Source organism: Triturus cristatus, chromosome 8 (genome assembly GCF_964204655.1).
Source record: "Triturus cristatus chromosome 8, aTriCri1.1, whole genome shotgun sequence".
In the NCBI taxonomy this organism is placed as follows: Eukaryota; Metazoa; Chordata; class Amphibia; order Caudata; family Salamandridae; genus Triturus; species Triturus cristatus.
The window spans coordinates 1,625,090,481-1,625,117,053 of record NC_140591.1 but is presented as its reverse complement, the minus strand read 5'-3'; the positions used below and the strand labels follow the sequence as shown (position 1 = coordinate 1,625,117,053).

The 26,573-nt window shown below is 46.9% G+C and overlaps 1 protein-coding gene across 1 annotated transcript in view; it reads right to left on the bottom strand.

The window, feature by feature from the left end:
- LOC146808453 (transient receptor potential cation channel subfamily M member 2-like) overlaps window positions 1-26,573 on the bottom strand; it is a 2,757,229-nt gene that overhangs the window by 1,587,599 nt on the left and 1,143,057 nt on the right. The window lies entirely within an intron of this gene.

Sequence of the window (26,573 nt, the reverse complement as noted above, 5' to 3'; positions counted from 1 at the left end):
TTTGAGAGTGCTGTATTGATGAGTGACTGCATGTACGAGTGACCGTAAGGTTGAATGAGTGGATGTGTGTGTAGACCTAGGAATCAGTGAGTGTGTATGTAGTAACTGGTATTGGTGTGTCTATGGTTTCGACACAAGATATAGGGACCCCCTCTAGGCGAAAGTTTTGAGGTCAGGGAGAAGAGGGGAAAACAACAATACAATCTGAGAACACTCCCTCGTGACCTATATTTCTTTTATCTGATTGAAAATGAATTCAACATGTGCTGAAATAGAACTAAAAAACAACAAAATCCAAAAACATAATCATATTTATACATATTCACATTATTTATTATTATTTATTGTTTTATCAAAAATATTTTTGTACTTTCTTTTACATATTTTTACATATAAAATCAATATTATAAACATCTACACACAGTGTTGCATAATAATGACATGACCTCTTCAGGTGTAAACATCTTGACATCATAAACCCCCGGGTAAAGAAACAAGAATAGAACATTCATACACACTACCTCACATGCATTCCTCGTCAAATACACTCATACCACATTCATAAATGCATATATATGGAGAGTGGGAGACAGAAAGTTGTTTTAATCTCCACGTTCAGCAGGATCTGAACAGCATTGGCCGACGCGCGTTTCGGTGGCTCAGGACCTTTGCCAAATATAAGACCAATATCGGTACACCCAGGGAATACTGCCAATACTACTCCACAGGAAATTGTGTTTTTTGCTTCTGCAACAATTTTTCTAAGTACTTTTTCCGCACTCTAAATTGTGCTTATGCGCTGTGTATGGAGTGGGGCGTATATGCAAGTCTATTGTCGGCAGAGTAATGAGTCCTTATAGAGTCAGTTCATTAAGATCTATGTGTCATACTGTACTGCATCAATCCATTACACCAACTATCCTTTTGATTCGTGTAGCGGGTCGCAAGGAGACACAGGCACTGGTGATGTGCTTATAAGGGTTTTTATTGTCTTTACAGAGCGTTTGTGCAGGCGGGTGCTCCTATAGCAAGGCAGGGGAAGATCTGGGACGCTTGGCTCTGGACTGGCACGGCCTCTCCTCTCCCTCGTGTGACGACTCTTCTCCAGCTTGTTGGTACGTCTCCGGAGGGGTGGGTCACCCAGGGAGGAAAGAAAAGAAGATATGGGGGGACGTCAGGTTCAGGGACGATACGCTCTTTTATAGGGAAGGGTGTGGGGGATCACGCAGTGCTCTCCTTATAACGACCCAGATAGTGAGTGAAAAAAACAGTGCTCAGGGTTAGGGCGCCCAAGGTCAGCAGTATACGTAGGGATCAAGGAGGTTTCAAACCCTTTCCACCCACCCAGGCTTTGATGCGGCCCCGTACCTGTTGTAGCCACACTTCCCTTGAAGTGTGGCACGGGGATTCGCCGGTACGGTGGCCTCCTGGCTCAGCCCTCTGGACGTCCGCGATGTTCCCGTCTCTTCCTCCGCTTCCTCCTCGCGCCTGATCTCCTTCGTTCTCCGGCTCTCCTCCGACTCTTCCACTCGGTCGGCCGGCTCCTCTTCCTCCGATCTCCTGCTCTCCTGCTCTCTCTCTCCTCGCCTGTTCCGCTCCGCTTGCTCCGCTCTCCTGTTCGCTTCGCTCCACTCCACGCTTCTCCTCACCAGGTGTAAAACACACCTTCTCTTTCTCCAGTCTCGCTATTTCTGTTTCCGGGCTGTCCACGTCACGCAGGGGGCCGGGTCCGGGATCTCCGAGCTCCGCCCAATTAAAGAAGCAGTCACCTTTTTGTTCTTCCGACTCTGTTTTCCACCTCGGCGTGGGAGACAGGTTCCCGTGGGGCTGTTGGGAGAGAGAAGAAAGCGGTGACCACCTATGGTGTGGCCCGTGGCTCCCCCTGACCTCGTCACAATACGTTGTTCGGCCGTCCCCTTGTCGAGCCTGTTAGGACTTTATGCTGCAATATTAAGCATTGTTGGACTTAGACCAACACAATTTAACATAGACTAAATCTGAGATGTTGCCGTAATGGATTGTTGCAGTACAGTATGATGCAAAAATGTATAGTGCGGCAAAAGTACTTAGAAAAATAGTTGCAAAAGCAAAAAACACAATTTCCTGTGGAGTAGTATTGGCAGTATCCCCGCATACATTTAAATTAGCCCCGGGGAGGTGGCGGTCCCCGGGGCTGCGGGGGACCCCGCAAATTATTTATCTTTGTTTCACCCTTTTTCTTGTGACTCGGTTACCGAGTCACAAGATGGCTGCCAACAGTTCCATGTTCGAACTCGTGTTGCGGCTGCACAAAGTACGAACTCAATTGTGGCAGTTGATGGTGGAAAAAACAGGATATTTTATTATATGCTCTCAGCAAGCTTCATCAAATAAAGTTTAAAGTACAAAAAAGAAAAGTTTTGCGGCCGACACGTTTTGGCTAAATGCCTTCCACTGGGCCTATGTTACCGTTATGGTGAACATGATTCATTTTAGGTAGTCCTACAATAACTTCACTGACTGATGAAACACTAGAGCATTCTTATTCACAACGCATTCCATTTCGACCTCCATTTTACCTAATTTTCAGTGAACAAGGTCCCCCAATGATGTTTCTCAATGGTTTCACCGTGTCTACAACATTAATCTTCGCCCAATGTTCATGTAAAAAATCATCATTCATTAATTTCTCATTTTTAATTTAATTCTTGAACACATATTGCACAATTCTTTCCCTAGCAATAAAAACACATAATTGGTTGAGTTGGCTACTGTGCACACATTCTCCTTACAGAGAATTTCCGAAGCTTAATGCCATCACAGTGTCTAAGTTGGTATTTAAAGATGATATGCCCTGTTCCAAATGCATTTTCAAAGTGACGTCTGCATGTTCAAAACACACCCTCAATACAATATATATTTTTCAAATTACCCTTAATGATCAATTAACTTCAATAGAATGTATGTTGCACATCGCCCTTAATGGCCAAATCTAATTATTCTCATTATTGTACTTCATTCTCCCCATATATCTGAGGTGCAACATTAGATCCCAAATGTGTTACGGACAAATGGCATGTGCTTCAATTCCTATAGGAGTCAGCCAACCCCTATACCGGTAGCTTGTTATTGTCATTTGTTAAGCGCATATATCACCCATAGGTCTCATAGCGCTAGCATGTGCAGGAACCGGGAGAACAGAGAAAAGAAAAATTGCCAGGGGGGTGGAACTCAGAATAGCAGGATTTTGAGGGATCTGCGGAATTTCTTATGGTCAGTTTCTGTACGGAGATGCATGGGCAGCGTGTTCCATATCGTAGGGGCGATTTTGGAAAATGATCTGCCTCCATTCTTGACAGTGCGGATCTTTTGGTGTGGTTAGAAATTTTTTGCTGGCAGATCAAAGGTTTCTTATTGGTTGATATATTATTAGTTTCTGTGCTAGATATTGAGGTCCCTTTCTGTTTAGAGTTTTGTGTATCAGGCAGCATATTTTAACGGTGATCCGCTTTCTGATGTGAAGCCAGTCAAGGGTCTACAGATTGGGGGCCGAGGACGAGCGAAGAGGGAGTTTGCGGATCAATCTGGCCACTATGTTCTGCAAAACCTGGAGTTTTGTCAGGTGTGTTTCATTTATGGATGCTAACAGAGCATTGCCATAGTCCTAGCGACTTAAAAATAATCCCTGCACTTAAGGCATGCGTGAGGACAATGGGATCCATTTAAAGATTTTCCTAAGGCTACGCATTAGCCCACAGAATGTGCGTACTACATGATTGATGTGATCAGACATTGAGAGTTTGTTGTCTATTATCACTCCAAGATTGTGGGCTGCCGTTTTAGGTGGAGGGCAGGGGCCCAAGGTGGCTGGCCACCAGTCATCGGTCCATAACTGTTGTGCCTTACCGAAGGGTCTCTGTTTTACCAGCGTTAAGTTGGAGGTGATTATTTGTCATCCAGTCATTGATGTCTGCCATACATTGGTTAAATTTAAGTTTCGTGGAGGTGGGATCTGGCCCAAGGGTGATTAGTAGTTGGGTGTCATCCGCATACGACACAGTATCAAAGCTGTATGCTTTGATTATTTTGGCTAAGGGAGATAGATACAAATTAAAAAGAGTGGGGCTTAGTATGGCACCCTGGGGAACACCCTTGTGAATGAGTTGGCTACTGGAGGTGAAGGCTCCTATTTGGACTCTGGATGTACGGTCTTTAAGGTAGCTACTGAGCCAGTTCTGCGCTGGGCCCTCAACATCAAGCTCCTACAGGCGGCCCAAGAAGATGCTTTGGGAGATGGTGTCGAAAGCCGCCAACAGGTCTAGTAGGACCAAGATGGCAGATTGTCTGGCGTCAAGGGAGAGTCTGATGTTATCGACTATCTCCAGTGGTGCCGTTTCGGTGCTGTGGAAGGCCCGGAACCCAGACTGGAGGGTTCCAGCAGGTTGTTGCTCTCTAGGTGTTTAGATAGTTGATTGTTTACCAGTGCTTCCAGGACTTTTCCAAAAAGAGGTAGGAGGGAAATTGGTCGGTAGTTATTGTGCTGTTTGGGATCTGCATTGGGCTTTTTTACAATGGGTCTTACCATGTCTTCTTTCCAAATTGATGGCACGGTAGACCGAGATAGCAAGTTATTGAATAGTTTGGATTAACCAATCGAATAACATGCACCATTTACATATTGATAACCATAGGATGTAAATTGCACATTCCCTTTCACATGCAATTATGCACTTAGGACTTAAGACACATTTTTATAAAAAGGTTCAATGGCTATGCAGTGTCTAAGGCTGCATTCTTGAGTTTACTTTAAAGTGATGTGTGCCTGTTATAAAGCGCTTTTGAATAGGTAGGGAGATGTTAATCAGTCAGTCAAAAGTACTTTATTCGGTTAATTAAAACCATAAAAGCATTATATACACAAAATTTAAATTGAAATAACATTAGTTAGCAGCAAATATATTACACTAATTATAAACATTAAATGATCAAGGACAAACAATCTAAAATGTGACATTAAAAAAAAAACAATTTGTTAAAATTAATTAATGTAAACTAGATCGTAAAAATCACTCTCACTTTTTCCCTACTTATTCTAACTGCTGCAGTAAGGAAACTCGCTATGCTAAAAATCTACCAGACATTGGGCAGCATCTGTAAATACCCAAGTGCTGGTTTTACTTGTAGAAAGCCTTTGTCCTTTAGAATTGGGAGGATAAAACGCTTCCAAATGTGCAAAAAATGCTCACAATAGAAAATAAAGTGCAGTGTGTCCTGGGTGGAGAAATTATCACATGAACATACTTCAGGGTCCTCCACCCTTCTCCATCCCGGAGGGTCGGCAAGGAGAAAATGTAGCTGATTCAGCCTGAATCTTACCAGAAGAAAGCAGTGGGTAGAATTAGTTACCACATTCAGATAAGGTTCAATTGCACAAGACGTTTTTAGCAATTGGTGGGCACGTACCATTGGTTTTACCAACTCCCTTTCTTCTCTTTCCATAAAAGCCATATATAAAGAAGATTTCTTCACCCACTGCATATCACCCTTTACTAATTTGTCTGGTGAATTAAATAATTCTGGCCGTCCCAGTTTCACTGCCAGCCTTTTGACATGACTCAGCCAGGGGATACTGCTCACTCGATCTAGAGCCAAACAACCTCTCATAACTTCACAATTTAGTTCTAGTTTGGGGTTTAACCAGGTTGAAATCCATTTTAAAAGAGGTGCTATTACAATTAAATCCTCCACAAAGCCTGCCCCAGTCTCTTGATGGATTATATATATGTGTGGATTGTGGCACCGATAGCAAGTTTCTTAAAAATTTGTTCTCAACAAATGAATTTCCCTTGCCTCTCTAAAACCTCATATATCCGCACCATAAGTTGCAATGGAGGTACATTTTGCTCCATATATTTCTAGCAAAGCTTGCATTGGTTTGGCCCCTAACCTGCGTGCGAAGCCTAGAACTGCAGATGTGGATCTAGCCAATACCTTTCTCTTTGCATGTAATTGCGGGATCCACGTACCTCGATCATCGAATAAGACACCTAGGTAAGGGAAAGTGGTAACCCTGGTAATCACATTACCCTTGCAGTGGAGAGTTTTAACCCTTTTAGGCTTGGAGCCAATTATCATTGTGTGAGATTTTGAGAAGTTGACACTTAAATCCAAGGATGTCATAAAAGCAGCAAAAAAGTTTAAAAGACGTTGTAGGCCAACTGCAGTTCTTGCTAAAAGGGCAGCATCATCCGCGTATAGGAGTGCCGGAATCAATCGCTCCCCCATGTGCGGAATATCTTTGCTGGCTTCCCCTAAGACTTGATCCATGTTATTGATATAAAGGGTGAAGAGTAAGGGGGCCAGAATACACCCCTGCCTAACACCATTAGCAATGCATATTCCCTGGGTGCAGTTCCCCCTTTGATCGTACCTCACTGTGGCGGTCAGATCCCTATGCAAGTCGGCAAGGAAGTGAACAATATTTCTATCCACATCTCACTTGAGGAGTATAACCCATAATTTGGACCTATTCGCTCGGTCAAAGGCCAAGGAAAGGTCCATGAACGCCAAGTAGAGTGTTCCCTTCTTGGCAATGGTGTACTTCCCAATTAATAGGTGCAGGTTAAGGCACTGATCAGTGCTGCCTCTTCCTTTCCTGAATCCGTATTTCAGATCTGATAGGGTATTGGATTCAGTTAACCAAGCTGTGAGTTTTTCTGAGTACCACCCTTCCAAGCACCTTTACGGCAGAATCAATGAACGATATTGGTCTGTAGCAGCTTGGGTCCCCTCTATTACCCTTTTTAAAAATCGGGACAATGACCAACTCAGACCATGATCTAGGTAGACCTATTTTACAGGCCATATTAAAAACATGGGCCAATAATTTAGACCAAAGCATTATATTAGATTTAAAAAGATCGGCTGGAACGCCATCTGGTCCAGGGGCTTTGTTGCTAGTCATTTGGGTTATGGCCTCCACTACTTCTAACTCCGCGAACATCAAAGTGTATGCCTCAACTTCGAATGTGGTACCTGAGGATCCTTGATTCCATATATAGATTTAAAATGGTTGTGCCAATCCTGCTCCTGTATGTTACAGTCAAGGGGAGTATCCATAGATTCTTGAAAGAAGGGTTTGTTAACAATTTCCCAAAAATTTGCACTATTTTTAATAACATCAATACACAATAGATCGTTCCATGCCTTGTGTTTGATCTCGTTTTTGCGTTTATTTATTGCCAGTGTATATGTTTTCCTTATAGCTGCTATGGCACATTTATCTTGTGGTTTATGTTTTAGGGCCACTAGCAACTTTTGATGGTCAACTGAACAATTACGATCAAACCACCTCTCCCCTTTATTGTGATGTTCCCTAAAAGGATGTTTAAGATCAGAGGCCACCTGAGTGCAAATTTTGGTATATACCATAAGGACCTCTTTATCCCTCGAGATGTCATCTAGACAGAGGTTCATCTCTCTTCCAACAGTGTGCAACAGGTTCGCCCGAAAATCCCCCGGCACTACCAAGCACCATTTAAGTCTACGGGCCTGGTCTTTAGGTCTTATGTTAGAGGTACAAGCACATCTATTAGGTTTTCGGGTTTTCTTAAGACCACCCACCAGTATCAAACTTATAGGATTATGGTCACTATACTGAGACCACATGGTGGTGTAACCTATCACCCGAGGGGTCAGAGCTACACTAATAAAAATATAATCGATGGTAGAGTGCATTCCCCTGCCTTTAAAGGTAGGGATGTCATCACCATCATGCGTTATATTAGGATAGAATAGGCCATGGTCCGCTAAGGTGCTCTCCAAAAAAACGCCCTGCAATGAATGTTCAAAATGCATCTCTAAATGATTAACAGGACCTAAGCTGTCCGAAACGTAACAATTTGATTGGCAGCGATGTACATTAAAATCACCTAAAACAATAACCGAATAAGAGGTAGTTTGTTTCCCACTATACAATTCAAGGAAACAATTCAGACTAACCAGATGTTCATTTGTGGTGATTTGAATTATAAAAATTAACAAGAAGCAAATATGGTGCATTAGTAAAAGTGATCTGTACTGCCAGACAATTCGGTGAACCTGAGTCCAATTTACAGTGATTGCCTGCAACTTTCAAAGAGATCAAGGTCAATAAACCGCCCTTTGCCCTGCCAGTTACTGATGCTTTAGCTGGTTCCGAATAGGTGGTATAACCATCCATCCAGAAATTATTCTCAGATTCCCAGGTTTCCTGTAGCCCAATCATGTCAAACTCACTTAAGAAATCTTTCCACCTATCGTCATCTGAATTATTTTTAAGTCCTGCTATGTTCCAGCTTAATATTTTAGAACACTGTCCCAGATTATTCTTTTACCCCTGGGTTGGTTTGCTCAAACAGATCATGTTATTATCTCCAGCTCCGTTGTGCCCTTCAAAGGACAAACAGGGGTCTGGTCAGTCATTATTGTCCAGCTGACTTAATAGGGCAAATCTGTTTGGGGTCGCAAACCTACTCTCTTTAATTCTGGTGTCTGCAATGGTGGTCCCTTTTAGATAGCCTCTGGTTTGGTCGATAGTGTTTACACTGAGGGACTGGCAAGCATTATACGCAGTTTGAAAAATGGATCGAAACGGCCCTTTTCCTGCTGTGTGTCTTTGTGGCCCCTTGCTGCCTCTACCCCAATCACCCATATCTGGGGGATAAAAAAAGCCCAGGGGTAAAGCTGTGATCCCTCCCCAGGCCCGATTAGAGCTCCCATGGAGGAGCCGGCCTGCCACATCTATCCGATCAAAATTCATCACTATGCAGTCGCCATCTTCCGTTTTAGGACAGCTTGCCACCCAACCTACCCGCCTGGCCATTATAATGTGTGTAGATGCTCTTGAACCCCCCTCTGAAGCCCTACTGCACCAGAACATGACTTTGCGAATAAGTTCCTCAGTTGCCTCAGTGCTATTACTTTTAAGAGGGGGTACCCCTACTAAAACTGCCACTAGAGGAATAGCCTCCGGTGGCAGATTCAGCCTTCCTTGCTTGACAGGTGCTCCTGAAGATATTAGATTTAACCCTGTCAAAAATTGTATATTGGAGTTCCGCTGGAGAGTGCTCACGACTCCCTTAGCGGTACCGCCCGTTGGGCCATTACATGCATCATTTATATTAATGGGCCCCAAGGGTATCAAAATCGGTAACCTGCCATCATCGGGGATCATAATATGGGGTGTTTGTATGCTCCTGCCATCCTCAGCTTTACCTGATCTGTTACCCACGATATTTACATTGTGAACCTGACTCCCTCCCACACTGGGGTCATCAAGTTTGGACTCTATTTTAATTAACCTATCCATCACACGATCTAAACCAGATTTAACATACTTAAATAAGTCCTCGAGTGAACCAATAAGCATGTCAATATGTGAGAGAACCGAGTCCACGTTCACTTTGGTCGAATTAAAGGATGACAGTTCCTCTGTAGGCCAGTGATCAGCGCCCCCCTTCCGTGTTGATAGCTCCTTGATGGCGGGGCCTGTTTTTAAACATTTTTTCCTCCTTTTTTTACCAAAGGCTACGACCCCGTCTCTTGGTAGTTCCGGGCTCCCCTTGCCCTCCAATTGACCTTTAGGGCAAGACGTAGAAGCAGTGTCATTGTCTCTAGTGATGTTATTTGCAGCCACGTCTATTATTTGGCTGGGGACGGGGTCTAGACATAGAGCATCCTCGGTGGCAATGACAACCGTTCCATCAGTCCCCAACCCCAACCCCAGCTGAGCCTCCACGGCCTGAATCTCAATGGTTATGGCCCCCACAGCTGTAGTCAAATATGAGATAAAGGAGGCACAGTTGCGTGGTATCTTTGCCTTAGATTTAGTGGAAACTGCAGAACATAAGTCTTTTTGCTTACCCATGATGGTGTCTCGGTGAAAGAGAGTTGGCCCGGTCCAGTCTCAGTCGGTCGCTGACGGGCGCAGACGGGCCCGCCCTTGGCCTGGGCTTCGCCTGGCGTGAGCCCGAACGCGTCCCGCGAAGAGGGTGCCGCGTGTTGTATTAAGCGCCCCCTCAGCGCACAGCAGCAGCGTCAGCGCCTCCAGGCGCGAAGTCAGGGCCTTCTGGGGGTTGGAGTCCCCTTCCAATGGCACAGGTAAAGTGAAGTTTGTGGCGAGTTGTTTTAAGCGCCCCCCCCCCCCCCGTCCACAGCAGCAGCGTCAGCGCCTCCAGGTGCGAAGTCAGGGCCTTCTGGGGGTTAGAGTCCCTTCTGGAGTTGGAGTCCCTTTTCAATGGCACAGGTAAAGTGACGTTTGTGGCACGTTGTTTTAAGTGCCCCCTCGGCGCACAGCAGCAGTGTCAGCGCCTCCAGGTGCGAAGTTAGGGCCTTCTGGGGGTTGGATTCCCTTTCCAATGGCACAGGTAAAGTGAAGTTTGCGGTGAAGCGGGTGCCACAAGTTGTTTTAAGCGCCCTCTCGGCGCACAGCAGCAGCGTCAGCGCCTCCAGGCACGAAGTCAGGGCCTTCTGGGGGTTAGAGTCCCCTTCCAATGGCACAGGTGAAGTGAAGTTTGCAGCGAAGCTGTGCACTGTGAAGTACTTCCCGAAAGATTGTTCAACGTCCCATCATCATATTGATTCCTTCAGCTCTTGACTAATGTGGCAGGATGGAGGGGAACCAAGAAAGAGAATTTGGTAAAGAAGCAATCAAAAAGGGAGAAGAATGAGGAATGGAATGAACAGGGCGAAGGAAGAGGACATGGAGAACAAGAGCCAGGGAGGACTAAAAGTTCTCCTGAAGGAGGTACCCACGTCAAATTAACACCATCACTATCACTATCAGCAAGATGCTGTATCCTCAGTATGCTGTGAATCAATGTTAAAACGAAGGTGGGGTAGGTCGAAGGGGTGACTGAATCTTCAATAAACATGAGCTTTCAGCCCACATGACAAAGTGCATTGTGTTTACTCATTCCCAAATGGGGTTAGGGGCTAAAACAATTTCATAAACCGCGATTAAAGGGCATTTCAAACTGCATACATAATACAAGGAGGATAGATATTAAGAGGTGATCAAGAAGTACATATCAGATCATACACAAAGTACACATGGATAATAGTACTCTCCCAATTACAGATGTACATGGAGCTCCGCTTCTGCATTGTGCCACCAGGAGTTTCAATTTCTCTCTTCTCAGTTCCTATTCTCTGTCACCTCCCTGAGGGTTCTTTTTGATATGTTTAATCCCATAATATTTAAAACCTGCCAAGGATCACTCATGATATTTATTGTTCAAAATGGCATGCCATGGGATAACTCTTATTCCCATTTCGTATAGCTCCTACATGTTACAAAATCCTGATCCTCAGCCTATTGGTCGTGCTGCACACACACAGTTTGTTACAATGACACTTCAGCACATAAACAACATATTCAGTGTTGCACGTGGCATGATCCTGAATAATGATATTGTGACCTTAAATGTTACATATGACTTCTGATTTGATCCATATTGGCAGGCTTTACAAGAGTTGCACCTAATAAAACCATTCATGTTGTTTGACAACCAATTTCTTTCACTTCCTGGATCCAGAAACCTTTGCGTTAAGTTATCACCTAACAATTTCGTTTTTCTTGAGGTTATTTGGGGACCAGAACCAATAGCCTATTTTAGGTGATCCTCAAGTATATGCCAGTTTTTCCGCAAGATCTTTTTAATATTAGGTTGATCCTGAATATATTTCAAGAAGAGTCTCTTTAATTTCTCATCTTTCTGAGTGATATCCTTCTCTTGTTGGGACAGTAAATGATCCCTTCTTTTTTGTAATGTCCCTTTCTCTGAAAAGCCTCAAGACGCTTGATGGATATCCACGTTGAGCAAATCCTTTCGCCATTGCTAGTACTTCCTTTTCAACTTTCTTGGATGTGGAGCAGATCCTTCTTGCCCATAAGATCTGTCCAAATGGAATGCTCCATTTCAGCATAGCTGGATGACCACTGTTTGCGAGCAGAATTGAATTTGTGGCTGTGGCTTTTCGTTAACTTCTCATCCTTCACATTAAGCTCAATATCCAAAATGTCACGGTGTGTTTTACTGTATGTAGCAGTATATTGGATATTTAGGATGTTAGAATTCAATATCTGTGCAAAGCTGTGAATTTCTGATTCCACTCCGCACCAGAGGATGAACAGATCGTCAATAAAGTGCACCCACAATGTGACTTTCTTCATGTAGCGGTCCTTATCCTTGGCCCAGGCTACCTCCTACTCCCGCAGGCCCATTAACAAGTTTGTGCAGGTGGGGCAAAGGAGATACCCATTGCCCCGCCCTGCTGTTGTAAGTAGAATGTATTATTGAACATGAACACAAAGTGGGTAAGACAGAACCTTAATATATCGATCATCATAAATGTATGTTCTAGGTGTTAAATCGATCTGTCCCTCAGGAGGTACTCAAAGGCATTTATTCAATTCTTATGATTGAATGAGGTGTACAGTGACACAACTTCAAACATGGCCATAATATACCCAGCTTTCAAGTTATTCCATCTATTTTCTTTAGAAAATCAGTAGAATCCCTGAAATATGACGACAGGCTAGTCATGTACGGTTGTAATAATAAATCAAGGTATCCTGAACTGTTCTCCAAGAGTGAACCAATGGAACTGATAATTGGTCTCCCAGGTTTTGCCTTGATGCTCTGGCAGAGTTTGGGAAGAAAATGTATAGTGGCCATCCTTGCATACTCTTTACAGCGATAATGGTGTTCATCCCAGTCTAAAAGGTCTTTCTTGTGCCACAATTTAAATTTCAGATGATATTCCTTTTTAACTGATTTTATTTGGTTTTGGAGAAGACACTCATAATGGGTGGTATTGTTCAACTGTCATCTAGATTCCATTAAGTATGTATCTCGATTCATTAGCAAAATGTTTCCCCCCCCTTGTCGAGGGGTGTTGGACTTGGCCCTTCTGGCAGGTTCACCCCTGAACTTTTTGCTTTTTATTGGTGACTTGGTGTGGTGATTTTTGGTTTCTGCGCACTTTCCCTGTGTCCCAGGGTAAAGTGCGTGCACACTCTGAGTGCATGTGGTGAGATAGGCCTGCCCTCCCATAGGAATGCATGGGGAATGTATGTGTCCCTAGTAGTTCCTGATGCGTGGTGTGTGCAGGCCCGAGTTTGGTATGTGCGGACTCGTGTGATTGAATGCTGCGCGATGATGTGTGCGGCGTGCATGTACCTAGTGTGGAAGTGCCACTTCTAGAAGTGGGCACTTCGGTGTGCAGTGTTAAATGTGTGCCTTGTCGCGTGATTGGCTGGCTGAGGTCATGTGACGGGCTAGGGATTCCGCAGAGTCAGGAGGAGTCACCCGGTGGTGAATAGGGAGATCAGCAGCTAGATGGGTGGGAGGAGTACACCTGGGTCCTGAATAGGGCAGGGCTTTCCCCACACAATGCTGGCTCCGCCCCCTGTGGTGCGACTGACGACCCTAGCCCTGCCAGTGAATAGAGTGAGGGGCTGAGCACATCAAGGGTGCTCCCCAACCAGCTGCGACTGGTTTTCCCCCTCACCCTGAACCAAGAACAAAGGGTTTTACAGTATAAGAAGGGGCTATGCCCCCTTACAATTTGTTCTCTGCCAGGATCTTACCTGAGGGGGGCTGCTGCTGCTGCCGCTGGACCAGAGGACCGCCACTTGGACTACCTCCCTGCCTGGAGGCCCAGTGAGCTGGCTCTGGGTCCAGCCTTGCCCCCCACCCCTGCCCTGCTGCATGCAGGGAAGAACTTTGCTGGATTTTGTTGGAATCCTCCTGTAGGTGCTGGGAGCGCTTTATTTTCCCTCTCTAAGCGCCTGGGAGCGCTGGACTTGTCTTCAGCGCTGGAAGCGCTTTCACTTTTGGCCGTTGCGCTAGGAGCGCTTTATTTCTGCTAGCCGGTGCCCACCCGGCGTTTGCCCCGTTTTCGCCGAGTCCGGAGTCTCCTGGCAGGTGCCCACCATGCCAGGGACATTGCTGTAACTATAAGCGGGTGCCCACCCCGCGGGATAGTGTTTTATTATCACGAGGGAGCCTACCCCTCTTATTGCCGAGATTTAAAAATCACCGCTGCAGCCCGGGCCGGGACATCCCGGAAGTCAGGCGGGCCGGGGGCGGGCCGCCGGGACAACAGGAACAGGAAGTAGGAGGGCGGGAACCTACCCCGCCTCCCACCGAGGACTCGCTGCTGGCTCTGGAGGCCCCGGAGCAGGCAGGAGCCTACCCTGCGCCCCGGTGCCCTCACACGGAGGAGAAACGTCCCACCCAGGCGGGAGCCCACCCCGCACTGGGACGAGCTGCCATCGTGTACGGGGCCCGTAGGCCCCGCCTCCCTGGAAGATTGCCGGCCCCGGAGAGAGAGAGAGAAGGCGACGCGGGAGTCCCCAGTGCAACAGCCCGGTGAGTGCGGAAGGGCTGGGGGGGACTCCGTGTGCGTGCTGGCTTAGAGCGCTGGTGCGCTCCAACGAAGGCCCGCATTGGTTGGTTCTCGAGCTCTGTGTAGCTCCAACGGTTGGGGACATTCTTCTTCTCGAGCGCGAGTGGCGCTCCAACGAAGGGACAGTGGTTGTCCAGAGCGCGAGTACGCTCCAACGACGGGGGCAATATTTACATAGAGCCCTGACAGGCTCTAGGGGGCATTTCATTGTTTTAGAGCCCAGAGAGGCTCCAAGGGCGACAGATTGTTCTAAGGGCCCAGAGGTGCCCAGGCCCCAGTCCCTACAGCTGCCCAGCACTTAGTGGGCAGCTGCCACGTTTAGGTTGTGCCTTGTGCGCCTGGCTTGCGCAGCCTGCGTAGTCGCTCCCTGATATCGCTGGATATTGGGTATTTCTGCATCCTGAGAGGCCAGTTGGCCTGTGGACAGTTATCTTGTGTTGTGCCCTCCCCTAGGGCGCTTGGTGATTTTCATACATGTACTTTTTGCGCCTGCGCAATACCTTCATGATATTTTCTTTCCTAAATTGTGTTTACACCTCTGAATGTATTTTATGCATCATGTGTTTATGTGCTTAGACCCCTACAGGTATTGTGATACTTCGGTGGTTGTTTGATTTCTCCTAGTACAGGTGATGCTAGTGAGGTCCTAGTTCCCTGCGTGGCATTTTCCTAAGGTGGTTAGGGTTGCGTAGGTGGTACTTACCTGATACCAGTAATTACTGGTTGTGTGCTATATATGTTATTTTGTGCTACAGTAATTTTATTCCTATGTTCTAAGTGTTAATTTCTACAAAGTGCTAATTCGTGACAGTGGTCCAGGTGGCCCTGTCCCCTGTACATATAATCCCTTGTAAATTCTGCCCGTGCCTGTTGGCACATTGTAAAGTGTGTGTTTTTATCTAATGTGTTTGGTATAATACAAAGGCTATTTTTATATAATACCTTGTGTGGAGTTTCCTTTGTGGTGGGCCTTGGGTGTTGTTGCTGGGTGCGCGCGCAAACGCTTTACACATCGCCTCAGAGATAAGCCTGACTGCTCGTGCCAAGCTACCAAGGGGGTGAGCAGGGGTTATCTTTGGCCTGTACCTTCCTTGCCCTGACTAGAGTGGTGGTTTCTGCCTGGCTTTGGCGCAAGCCCTAGCCAACCAGAAATCCCATTTCTAACAAGGGGCTTAATGATTAGTGAAGGATTCCTCTTCAAGACTATGATGGCATTCCATCCTTTTGGTGTAAAATTCCCCTTGGGTTTGTTATTATGGCACCTTCTTCTTACATCATTTATGTCACCCTCCACAAGCTCATGAAATAGATCGATCTTATTGCCTGGTGGTGATTGTGTGCAAAATGTGGTTTTTGGCTACACCTACTCTGTGCTGGTGCATCAGTAATGAACCCCATTTCATTCAGAGTTCCAGTGTCTGACATCAATTCCATTGAGAACTGTTTGGTGTTCTCAGTCACCTTCTTATTCAGTCTTACTTCATCCTGAGGCAATGGCTCACTGCTCTGAGCTACTTTAGGGCTAGCAGGTTGGACTTTGTTTGCATCCAGATCTTGTGTAGTTTATTTGGTTGTCATGGATCGCCAATAGATTCGAGATGTCACCAATCTTGAACCCCAAGATCTTACGTATTGTGTGCGCTTTGGCAACTATTTTCTTTGGCTTCATTTGATTATACTTGTGTAACTTCAATTTTCTAATGTATTTATACATCTCAAGTTCATAATTTGTGAAGTTAGGGTTGCTAAGGGACAGAACGTTAATACTAAACTGAGAATTCTTTCCTGAATGGGGGGTCAACCCCACTTTAGAGATGACTACTACCAGTCGGTTTTCTTTTTCTGTTAGATCATCTTTGGTTCTTACAAGGGGCCCTATTTCTAGTCCCTGTTTTTCCCCAGTACTCTTCCTCTAGCCCTTCCTTGTCCTACATCTTCCCTGCTGAAGCCTCTTTGTGCACTGCCTCCTCCTCCTGTCCTCTGGATGATGCACAGTTACCTGTGAAAATCCACCTATTCAACAGAACATTTTTCTGCGCTCGATCCCGCATCTGAGCTGACTTCGCTTTGGCAGCGCAGCGCAGTGATTGGTTTGTCATTCTTCTCTTTAATGCTCAAGTTGTTGAATTTCTTGGCATAAGTATAGATCTGTCTGTATTGACAATCGAGCATGTCCTTGGTAAATTTTCTTGCCTTCCTCTCAATTATTTCATCATCGTTATCTTGTAGGTTCTTTTACATTTTCGTTAATAGTTCTTTTGTTTTCACATCATCCTTATTTTTATCTAGTTGCCTCATGACTGTTTCCACTTTGAGGATTGTTGCTCCCTTTTCCTTGTAGCATGTTTGATTAGTATGTTCATTAGCCTCATGGAACTCATGGAACACTCCTTTGTGTTGTCACACCTTTCCTTTCTGAGGTCATCATCCATGTCTTCATATGATGGAAGCAACATGAATCGCAAGCCTCTAGGTATTCTTTTACATTCCAAATATCTTGAAAAGGATGTCATCTCCCACCACTGTTTAAATTCTATTTGTCTTGCTTTTTAGTTCCTCCTTGATGTGCTGGTATTTTGTACCTTGGTTGCCGTCTCTTACTTTCTGTGATGTTTCCGGCTACATCGATGAATGTACGCTCTGCAGCCAGTCTCCACTTGGCTTGCATATCCTCCATGATTAAGGCTTTTTTCAATCCAATATCCTTAATGCTCTATATAAGTTTCTGTTCAATTATCCATTTTTCCACACCAGTCCCCCATGTTAAATTGGTATTCAGTTTTATGACTATTTGCACTTTAAGATTCCTGGTCACGCGTAGATACCAATTCGTCAAAACGTAACCATAGACAAATTACTTAGGGCCTGATTACGATGGCAGTGGGTCCGCGACCATCAGGCCATCGGTGGTGGTCCCACTGCCATCTGCCCCTGCAGGTCCGCCCGCCCACCGCATTACGATGGCGGGGGGATGGTGGGCTGGCGGGGAGACCGTCCTCCACGCTGAACCTGTCAGACCGTCGGAGGGACTGTAATCCCTACAGTAGGGGCGGTGCCGGCTCAGGCACCGCCGTGGGGATTACAATGTTCCTTTCTGCCTGCCATTTCATGGCGGCTAATCTAAAAAACAGGTGTTTCATAGCCGTTCTCTTTTTCTTTTCCATTGAGAGTTACATGTGAGGGCTTATCTGGTGGTTATTGATGTAGCCTTGCAAAGGGTGTCACAGATCCAGTCCCATTGTCTTTTCATGATTTCTTCGTGAGCAGGGAGTTGGAAAGTCTGTTGCCAGAGGTCGTTGTTGTTGATGGTGTTTGGCCAGTGGAATTGGAGGGTTTTCCTCAGACAGGTGTTGATGAATGGCTGGACTTTGTTGGTGCTGGTGCCTGTTGTCCTCCATGTTCCTGCTGCATGCAGAAGGACCGATGTTATGTTGGGGTTCGGTTTTTGTTGATTCCGGCATAGAGTGCGTTGCCGTAGTCAGTCTGCTGGTGACGAGGGTGTGTGTGACGGTCTTTCTGTGTTGGGGGGGATCCATTTGAAGGTCTTGCGTAAGAGGCAGAGGGTCTGGAAGCAGGAGGATGGGACGGAGTTGATCTGCCGGTCTATTTTGAGGTCAGAGTCCAGGATGATTCTCAGGTTGCGTGCGTGGTTCTTGGGGGTGGGCGGGCTTCGGAGGGCGGGGGGCCACCAGGTGTCATCCAGGCGTCGGGGTGTGGGCCCATGATGAGTACCTCTGTTTTGTCAGTGTTAAGTTGTAGACAGCTGCTCTTCATCCATTTGGCGACTGCTTCCATGCCTTTTTGAAAGTTGTGTTTTGCTGCTTTGGGTTAGTTGGATAGGGAGAAGATGAGTTGGGTGTCGTCTGCGTATAAAACAATGTTAAGTCCGTTGGTTCTGACGATGGGGGCGAGTGGAGCCATGTAGATGTTGAACAACGTGGGGCTGAGGGAGGATCCTTGTGGGACTCTGCAGGTGGTCGGTGTGGGGTCCAAGAGGAAGGGAGGGAGTCTGAACCGCTGCGTTCTGCCGGAGAGGAATAACCGGATCCTGTCAAGGGCCTTGTCCCGGATCCCTGCGTCGTGAAGTCTGCGTGTTAGGGTGAGGTGAGAGACTGTGTCAAAGGCCGCTGAAAGGTGGAGGAGGATGAGGGCTACTGTCTCTCCTCTATCCGGGAGGGAGTGGATGTCGTCTGTTGTGGCGAGGAGGGCGGTTTCCGTGCTTTGGTTCTTTCTGAAGCCGGATTGGGAGGAGTCAAGGATGTTGTGCTCTTCAATGAATGTGGTGAGTTGGTTGTTGATGGCTTCCTCGATGACTTTCGCTGGGAACGGGAGCGGGGAGATGGGTCTGTAGTTCTTGAAGTCAGTGGGGTCCGCTGAGGGTTTCTTCAGGAGAGGGTTGATCTCAGCGTGCTTCCAGACGTAGGGGAAGGAGGCGTTTGTGAGGGAGCGGTTGATGGTGTTGCGAAGCATGGGGCGATGGTGTCAGCAGCTCCGCTGAAGAGATCTTTGCTGTTGTGCGCGTGTGTGGAGATTCTGTCTTGGATCACTTTCTTTCTTGTATTTCTTATGAGTCGGTGGTGAGCGTTGGTGGCGGCTCTAAATTGTTGTGGGCTTCTGTATATTTGGAGTTCCTCCAGACCTTTTCGAGGCGGCGGCATGTGCGTCTGGACTCTCGGAGTTCGGTGGTGAACCAGCTGGATTTCCAGATGTGTGTGTTGTTGTTCTTCTTGAGGGGAGCTATGGTGTTGGCGCAGTTGGAGACCCATTTGTGCAAGGTTCAGGCTGCGGTGTTGGGGTCGCGTTGTCCGCGATGGTTGGGGTTGCCGAGTGAGTTTTCTGTCGTGAAGATGGGGTCGACGGTGTGTCCTGCTGAGTGCGTGGGCTCAGTCACGATCTGGCTGAGTCTTATATTGTGGAGATTGACCAGGTGGGATGTGGTGTTGGGGTCTTGTTGGTTGTCAAGGTGGAGGTTGAGGTCTCCCAGCAAGGTGTATTTGGTGCACACGATGGCCTGCGGGGTGATGCAGTCCGTGACGGCGTTGGTGAATGGTCTGCGGGGTCGATAGATGAGGGTTCACAGGATGATGGTGGTAGGGCTGGCCTGTATCTTGAAGTGTAGGTGTTCCATCAGGTCTGTGGGCTCGTCGGAAAGTGTGTTCAGTCTGAAGGGTGGATTTGTGGATGATGGTGATACCTCCCCCAGGGCGGGTGGGGCGGTCCTTCCGGAAGATCTTGTATCCTTGGGGAATGGCGATGGCGATGTCAGGTCCCGAGGTGGTGTTAGTCCAGGTTTCAGTGAAGAATGCGACGCCAGGGGTGGTACTGTCGAGGAGGTCCCAGATTTCAGTGGCATGTTTGTGGAGGGATTGGACATTGAGGAGGATGCATTGCAGGGTCTTTGGTGCGCTTGCATTGTTGCGGGTGGGTTGTGCTGGATCCGTGGTCTTGGCGGTGCTGCAGGAGTGGCGGCAGTAGTGACATCTGAAGGGTCCATGAGTTTTGGCTGGTGATGCTAGCTTGCAGTTGTAGTTGCAATCTGGATTGAGTGCGTAGAGTGCCGCTGGGTTGTAGCGTTGGCGGTTCAGATGCCCATGGTTTCTGGCGCAGGTCGCGGACGTCGCAGACGGGCATGCCACTGATACGCCCGTGCAGTGGCCGCCATTAAGTAGGAGTCGGGGAGAGTTGGACAGCTGGGAGCGGGGATGGGAAACTGGCTAGGGCTGGTCGCACTGGGGTATAGGGGCCGCGGGGACAGCAGCGGCGGGAAAAAGCGTGAGAATGGTGCATAGAATAAAGAGTAGACTGAAAACAGAGTCAAAGTGAAAAGGAGTATGGAAAGTGATAGAAAGAGAATGACAGTACAAGGGTGAAAAACGAAGGTGAAAGGAAAAGGCAAGCAGAAAAATGGAGCAAGAGAAAGAGTAGAGGAGGGCCTCGAACACAAACACTCGAGAGTGCAGGGGCTCAGGAGGGCCTCACTTGATGGTGGAGCTGCGAGGGTGGGAGAGCAATTTCACGGACAATAAGTCAGTGGTCATGCTCGCCTGTCCCCGCAGTGGCCGTTATTAAGTAGGGGTCGGGGAGAGCTGGACAGCTGGGAGACAGGAGCCGAAGGGGAAACTGGCTTGGGCTGGTCGCGCTGGGGGCTCGGGGGCAGAAGATGCGGGTAAACGCAGGAGAGAGTAGAGTGAAAACAGAGTAAAAGTGAAAAGGAGAATGGAAAGTGATAGAAAGAGAGTGATAGTAAAAGGGTGAAAAACGAAGGTGAAAGGAAAGAGGTGAAAGGAAAAGGCAAGCAGCAAAAAATGGAGCGAGAGAAAGAGTGGAGGAGGGCCTCGAACACCAACACTTGAGTGTGCAGGGGCTCAGGAGGGCCTCACTTGATGGTGCAGCTGCAAGCGTGGGAGAGCAATTTCACTGACAATAAGCCTTTGACAAAACCGTTAGGTCTGTAGGTCTGTCTTACTTAAAAGACATCCTTTGTATTGTTACACGACATAGCGAACCATGAATGGTAGAGGGTCAGTTGCAGGAAGTGGCCTGTGCCCAACCCCACGCCGGGCGATTGAAATCTTACTTTATGTGAAAAAGAAAATGACTGGAAAAAAAAGGTTAAAGTGATATTATAGTTAGGAATTGTAATAACATCTTAGTTTACCTAAAAAACATTGAAATTCACTGAAAAAAAATCCTTGAAAAATCCTTGAAAATGTCAGTTAAAACGTACCATTTTAAATTAACAACGCATGCAGTTTTGAACGAATGGCAAAGTAAGTATAACTTGTGCCCTAAAGTAACTATCACAAACGCACTCACCATGAACTGCTAATTACATCACACACTACCTCACTTATGACATGTTTTATGATGTCATTGAGAACATCACTGCAACATCTGAAATGACATCATTGCTGACCACACATTACATGGTGGGGGCGCCAATTATAGTTACTTTAGGGCATGATTTGAAGGTTTAAAAAGGTATGTTTTAACTAAGAATATCATCTAACTATATCATCCTTTCACTGTTGTTTTTTTTCAGTTGTCGCCAATAGGTAGTTATAGTTAGGACCAAAGTTTCCATAGTAAAAGCGTTTTTTGTTTTGCCAATAACTTTGGCACCGCTTGATGAATCTCCATGAAAATTACATAGAACTTCCCCTTTTAGGTTCAGCTAGCTGCTGTGTTGAAAGTTTGCAGAGATCCCTCAAGTGCAGTCCGAGAAAAAAGGGGGGTCCCAAAACGAGTTTTCTCAATGTTACACCCAAAGGGTGCTGGTAAGGCCAAAGAGGAGCACCATGACCTGAAAGTGCTCGTGACCTACCGTGAACCACAGGTAAAGCAGATGAGCAGGCTGTACGGGAATGCGAAAATAGCTATCCTGCAAGTCTAATGCTACCATCCAGTCTTTGGGGTCTAGGGCAGAAAAGACCTGATCCAGAGTGAGCATTTTGAACTTTGCCTTTTTAGGGCTCGCTGAGCCCAGCGCATGCGCTGGCTCGGAGAGACATTTTGGAGGTGAGTTTTCAAAGTGCTGCTGGCTGGCCTAGCGCTTACGTTCACGCGAGCGTGCACGTGCGAACTGCTAGCCTTCAGCAGCACTTTGAAAACTCGTGCTTTAGCGCGTCATCGCGATGACTTTCGCTTTCAGAGCGATCGCGATGACTTTCGCTTTTACGGCCGCGCGACGTTACTTTTACTGCTTGTTACTAATTACCTATAGTACAATGTTTCACATCATAGCCCCCGGCCCCAAAAAGCACAGCCCCCCTATTGAATGAAGGAACTAGCACACATCTTTGTGAATTGGTCCCATTAATACAAGACCCACATTGTTTGCAATGTTTTGTTCAAACAACGCGCGCTGGAGTAAGTTTACACAAAGACGCCGAGAACAGGGTCGCACTGCCTCAATATTTTACTTTTATTTATTAAAGGAAATGGAGTGACAAGGGCCGCCGGTTAGGAATGCTGTGGCCACTTGTTGCTCTTGAGATAATCCGAGTGTTGAATTGTCGTGATTATAGCATGTGCTAGCATTCCTTCCATGTAAAGTCATGCTACTGCGACGCGCCCGCTGTTGGAAATGCAGCACACCGCGCAGTCATGTGGGAAAAGCTGCTTCCCGTAGGCAGTGAGGCGGCACTCTGCGAACACGAGGAGAATGCCTCACCCCTTCGTGGAGAGATCACTGTAGTATTTATGACAGGTCGGCGGACTAAAAGTGCCCCTCCCCCTGTAACATGCTCTATTAGCAAGCACAACAAACATATCATCAGTGTGTGCAGTGCACACTCCCCTCCTGATGTTTTCTTTTATTAGAGTATCCGAGGAGTTAGGAATTTAGGAGGATGTGGCGTAACGGCCAGAGCTGCTGACTTTGGACATTAAGATCCAGGTTCCAGCTTCGGCTCAATATCTTGTGATTCTGTGCAAATCACTTAATTTCCCTGTGCCTACCAAAATAAGCATTGGCATAGCCAATAGGTCTCGCCTTTGGGACCTTATAAGTGTTTAGCCATGCAACAGTTGCATAACTAAATACTTATAAGGTCCCAAAAGCAAGACCTATTGGCTATGCCAATGCTTGTTGAGGACGTAGTTGAGGGCTTGAAGATCTAGGAAAGGAAGAGAGCCCTTGTCCTTTTTCGGGACCAGAAAGTAGCAGGAATAGCAACCATAGCCTACTTCTGGCGCTGGCACCCTCTCTAAGGTTCCCTTGGCCAAGAAAGTCCTGACTTCCTCCTGAAGCAAGTTCAGATGGTCCTCCGTCAGCCAGTCGTACGTTGGAGGCATGGAGGGAGCGGTAGTCTTGAAGGGGAGGGAGTAGCCCCTTCGGACTATCTGAAGAACCCACATGTCCGATGTGATGTTTTGCCGGTGGTGGAGGTGATGGCTGCTCCTGCCACCAACTGGCCGCACATGACCTTGAAGAGCCATACAAGGAAAGTTTGGAGGCTGCAGGGGGTGGAGTGAACTGATTCGACCTCTGGCGGCCCGACCCATAGAGGTTATTGAACTTGCGCAGTCTTGTGGCTGGGATATGGCTGGTGACGCTGAAAGTCCCTTTCGGGGATGGGTGGCCACTGAGAGGCCCAAGAACTTGGCAGTGGCCTGTGAGACCATAAAGCGCTCCATGTCCATGTCTGCCTTGTCTCCAAAGAGAAGGATGCCATTAAAGGTAATGTCCATAAGGAAAGCCTCAACATACCCAGAAAAGCCAGAAGTTCTCAGCCAGGTGTCATATTGAACAGCCACAGTCGGTGACATCTCTCTGCCCAGCGAGTCGGTAGTGTCAAGCCCATAGCAAACATTAAACTTTGCCGCACCTCTCCCTTCCGATACTGCTTGGGAGTAGGGCCCGGTCCTCCTCCAGGACTTGCGGCAGAACTTGCACAACCATTTCATACAAGGAATGGGAGTAACGGCCCAGTAGGCATGCGGCGTTCACCGACCACAATGCAAGGCTGGCGGAAGAAATTTCTTTCTTGCCCCAACTATCCAGCTGCTTGGATTCCCTATCCGGGGGTCTGGAAGGGAATGCACCTTGTGAGGCAGAGGCTTGGACCACCAAGCTCTTAGGGGTAGGATGGTTGGGGAAGAAGTTTGATTCACCCGGTGCAGGGTGATGGCAGGCAGGCGATTGTCATATTCACAGAAGCCCCCGTGCAGGGCTTGGACCTGGTTCCCAGAAGGACATCAGTCAAGGCCTCGTTTAAAGACTGGAGGGGTTTCGAGGAGGAGACACCCGGCTGCAGGACCTCTGTCAAGATGTTCGTCTTGACCTCCACCGAAGGGAGCTGAAGGTTGAGGACCTCAGCTGCCCATCTCACTGCCATAGCATATGAATCTCATTCCTCCTTAGCCAAGTTAGGGGGAGAAAGCAGGCCAGAATCTGGAAAGGTATCCAGTCCACTGGCCTCATCCAATTCCTCATACCCGTCCATTTCGAGTTCAGGCTGCTTCTGTAATGGTTCTAGCGACCCCTCCCAATATTCCTCCATTCCTAGCCTTTCAAAATAAGGCTGTGAAAGTGACCTACAGCCCAAAGGTGCTGTGGGCTCCAGAATCGGCATCGGTAAGCATCTATACGGTCTGGGTCATCAGGGATAAGAATTGAGGTGGTGCCGCCAGGGAGCGCCGGCGGCGTCTGACGTTTTGGCGCAGGGACCGGGGAAAGGAGCAGCCAGCACAGAGCCCGATGGAGCCACTTCTGAATCTTCTCTGAGGTCCGAAGGCACGCCAAGAGGGTAAGGTTGCCAAATAAGAGATACATGGCTTCATAACATTCTTTAAGCTGGGCAGGGGTCGCTCTAGGTCCTGGAAAGGCAGAGAAGCACTGAGCCGACACAAGGGCAGTTTCCCCAGAACGACACCTAGAGCATCAATACTACTCCGTCACATTGGCCGACGGATGGGGAGGAGTTAAAGCCCGCTTCGACATTTTGTGTTTATTATGCCTCTTACCTGACCAACAAGACAAGTTCGAGTGGGAGGTAGATGGCTTAGGACTCCCATAGCTGTGCCCGGACCTTCCACTTTGCCTGGATGGAGAACAAGACCTTCGGTGCGTACGGTGGGGTGCCGAGCCGCAAGCAGCTTTAGGGACTGCTCCCTCAAAGCTTTCTGGAGCCATGGCCTGGCATCAGAGCATGACTTTGAGTCATGGTCCCGCTCCAGGCACCAGAGACAAATTAAGTGTAGATCTGTCACCGACATGGTGCAGGTGCCGCACGGTTTGAATACAGAATTCTTCTTTGACATGTTTGGAAAAAACATACATACCAAAAATTGTCGACAAACCATCGTAATAAGACTGTCAAAGAGCAACAGAGGGTAGCTCTCTTCATGGATTTCCGCTAGCTAATGTGGAAACAAAAGAACTGACTTCAGCGCATGGAGGTGGCCTTCTAAGTGATGCAGACATCACTTCCGGCACGGATGGTGCCGACGTCATGCAAAGCCAACTGATGCGACCTACCAACGCTCAAGGGTATTGTTTGAGTAAAAGTCTTCCTGACGCCAAGGAAATTCAAAGGTAAGGAATCTGTGGCTAGATGTCCCTATCAGATAGACAATTTCTTACCCAGAGGGGAGAACTGCCTTGATGGCGGAAGAGGGGAACTCAGAGGGAGAGGAGTGGACAGCAAAGTGAGTTACAGTAGCCCAAGTGCCAAATTCCACAAATTGTGTCTGTTCACTATTACTCTTGTAGTATCTAGTTTATGGGATTAATAAAATAGTTTTCTTCATAAAGCACTGGGTTTGATGATCAGTTATTGTTCTGTTAGGTGACTGGTGAGTTATGAGCACTGAGGTTGCCAACACTTCTTCTTTGAGAAGTCTGTTGCTGCTCACCATTGTTATCACCAACAGTCAAGTGCTAAAGTGGCTGTTCGCAGCCCAGTTTGCAGAGACATAATAGGACGTTCTCCAGGACATCAGAGGCATAAGATTCAAACCCCCACAGTTAGGGCCCACTAGTCCAAGTTTACCAACTACACCCCCTCATATTTCAGAATGAACAACACTTTGACAGTAGTCTGCTCTGACCTCCTTTGCTCGCACTACAGCTTAATCAAATCTCCCAGAATTTTAGCTCACTTAAGCATGGAAGCAGGTCTAATATTTTGAGGCAATCACTTTGGAACTTGGAATACACTACTCAAGATATAAATATATACAATTGTCAATCAATTTATTTGATCCTAAGGAATCCAATGACGGGTTTCAAATACAAATTCTTTACTACACTCGAGAGCCCTCTGATGACTTTTGTAAAAAATGAAGCATATAATGAAATTAAAGCTAAATGAATTGGGTGTAAAAAGAAACGCAGAACAAGAGTAAAAATCCAAATTTTGTATCAAATTGGAAACTAAAGCATCATGTATTTATCTTGTATGGATGTCATCTGAAACATGTAGGTTAGTGCTAAATGTTCTAGAGTGGCTTCAGAAATACAGAGGGAAGTGCATATTAAGCCAGTTTAGTATGACACACTTGAAAAACATTTAATGATTTTCCTCAGGGCCATACCACCCCCCACATCAAATACCATGTTCTGTCTTAAGATTGACAAGCACAATACCCACATCACTATTTTCAAGCAAAAATATCAATGCATCAAATCATTGCTG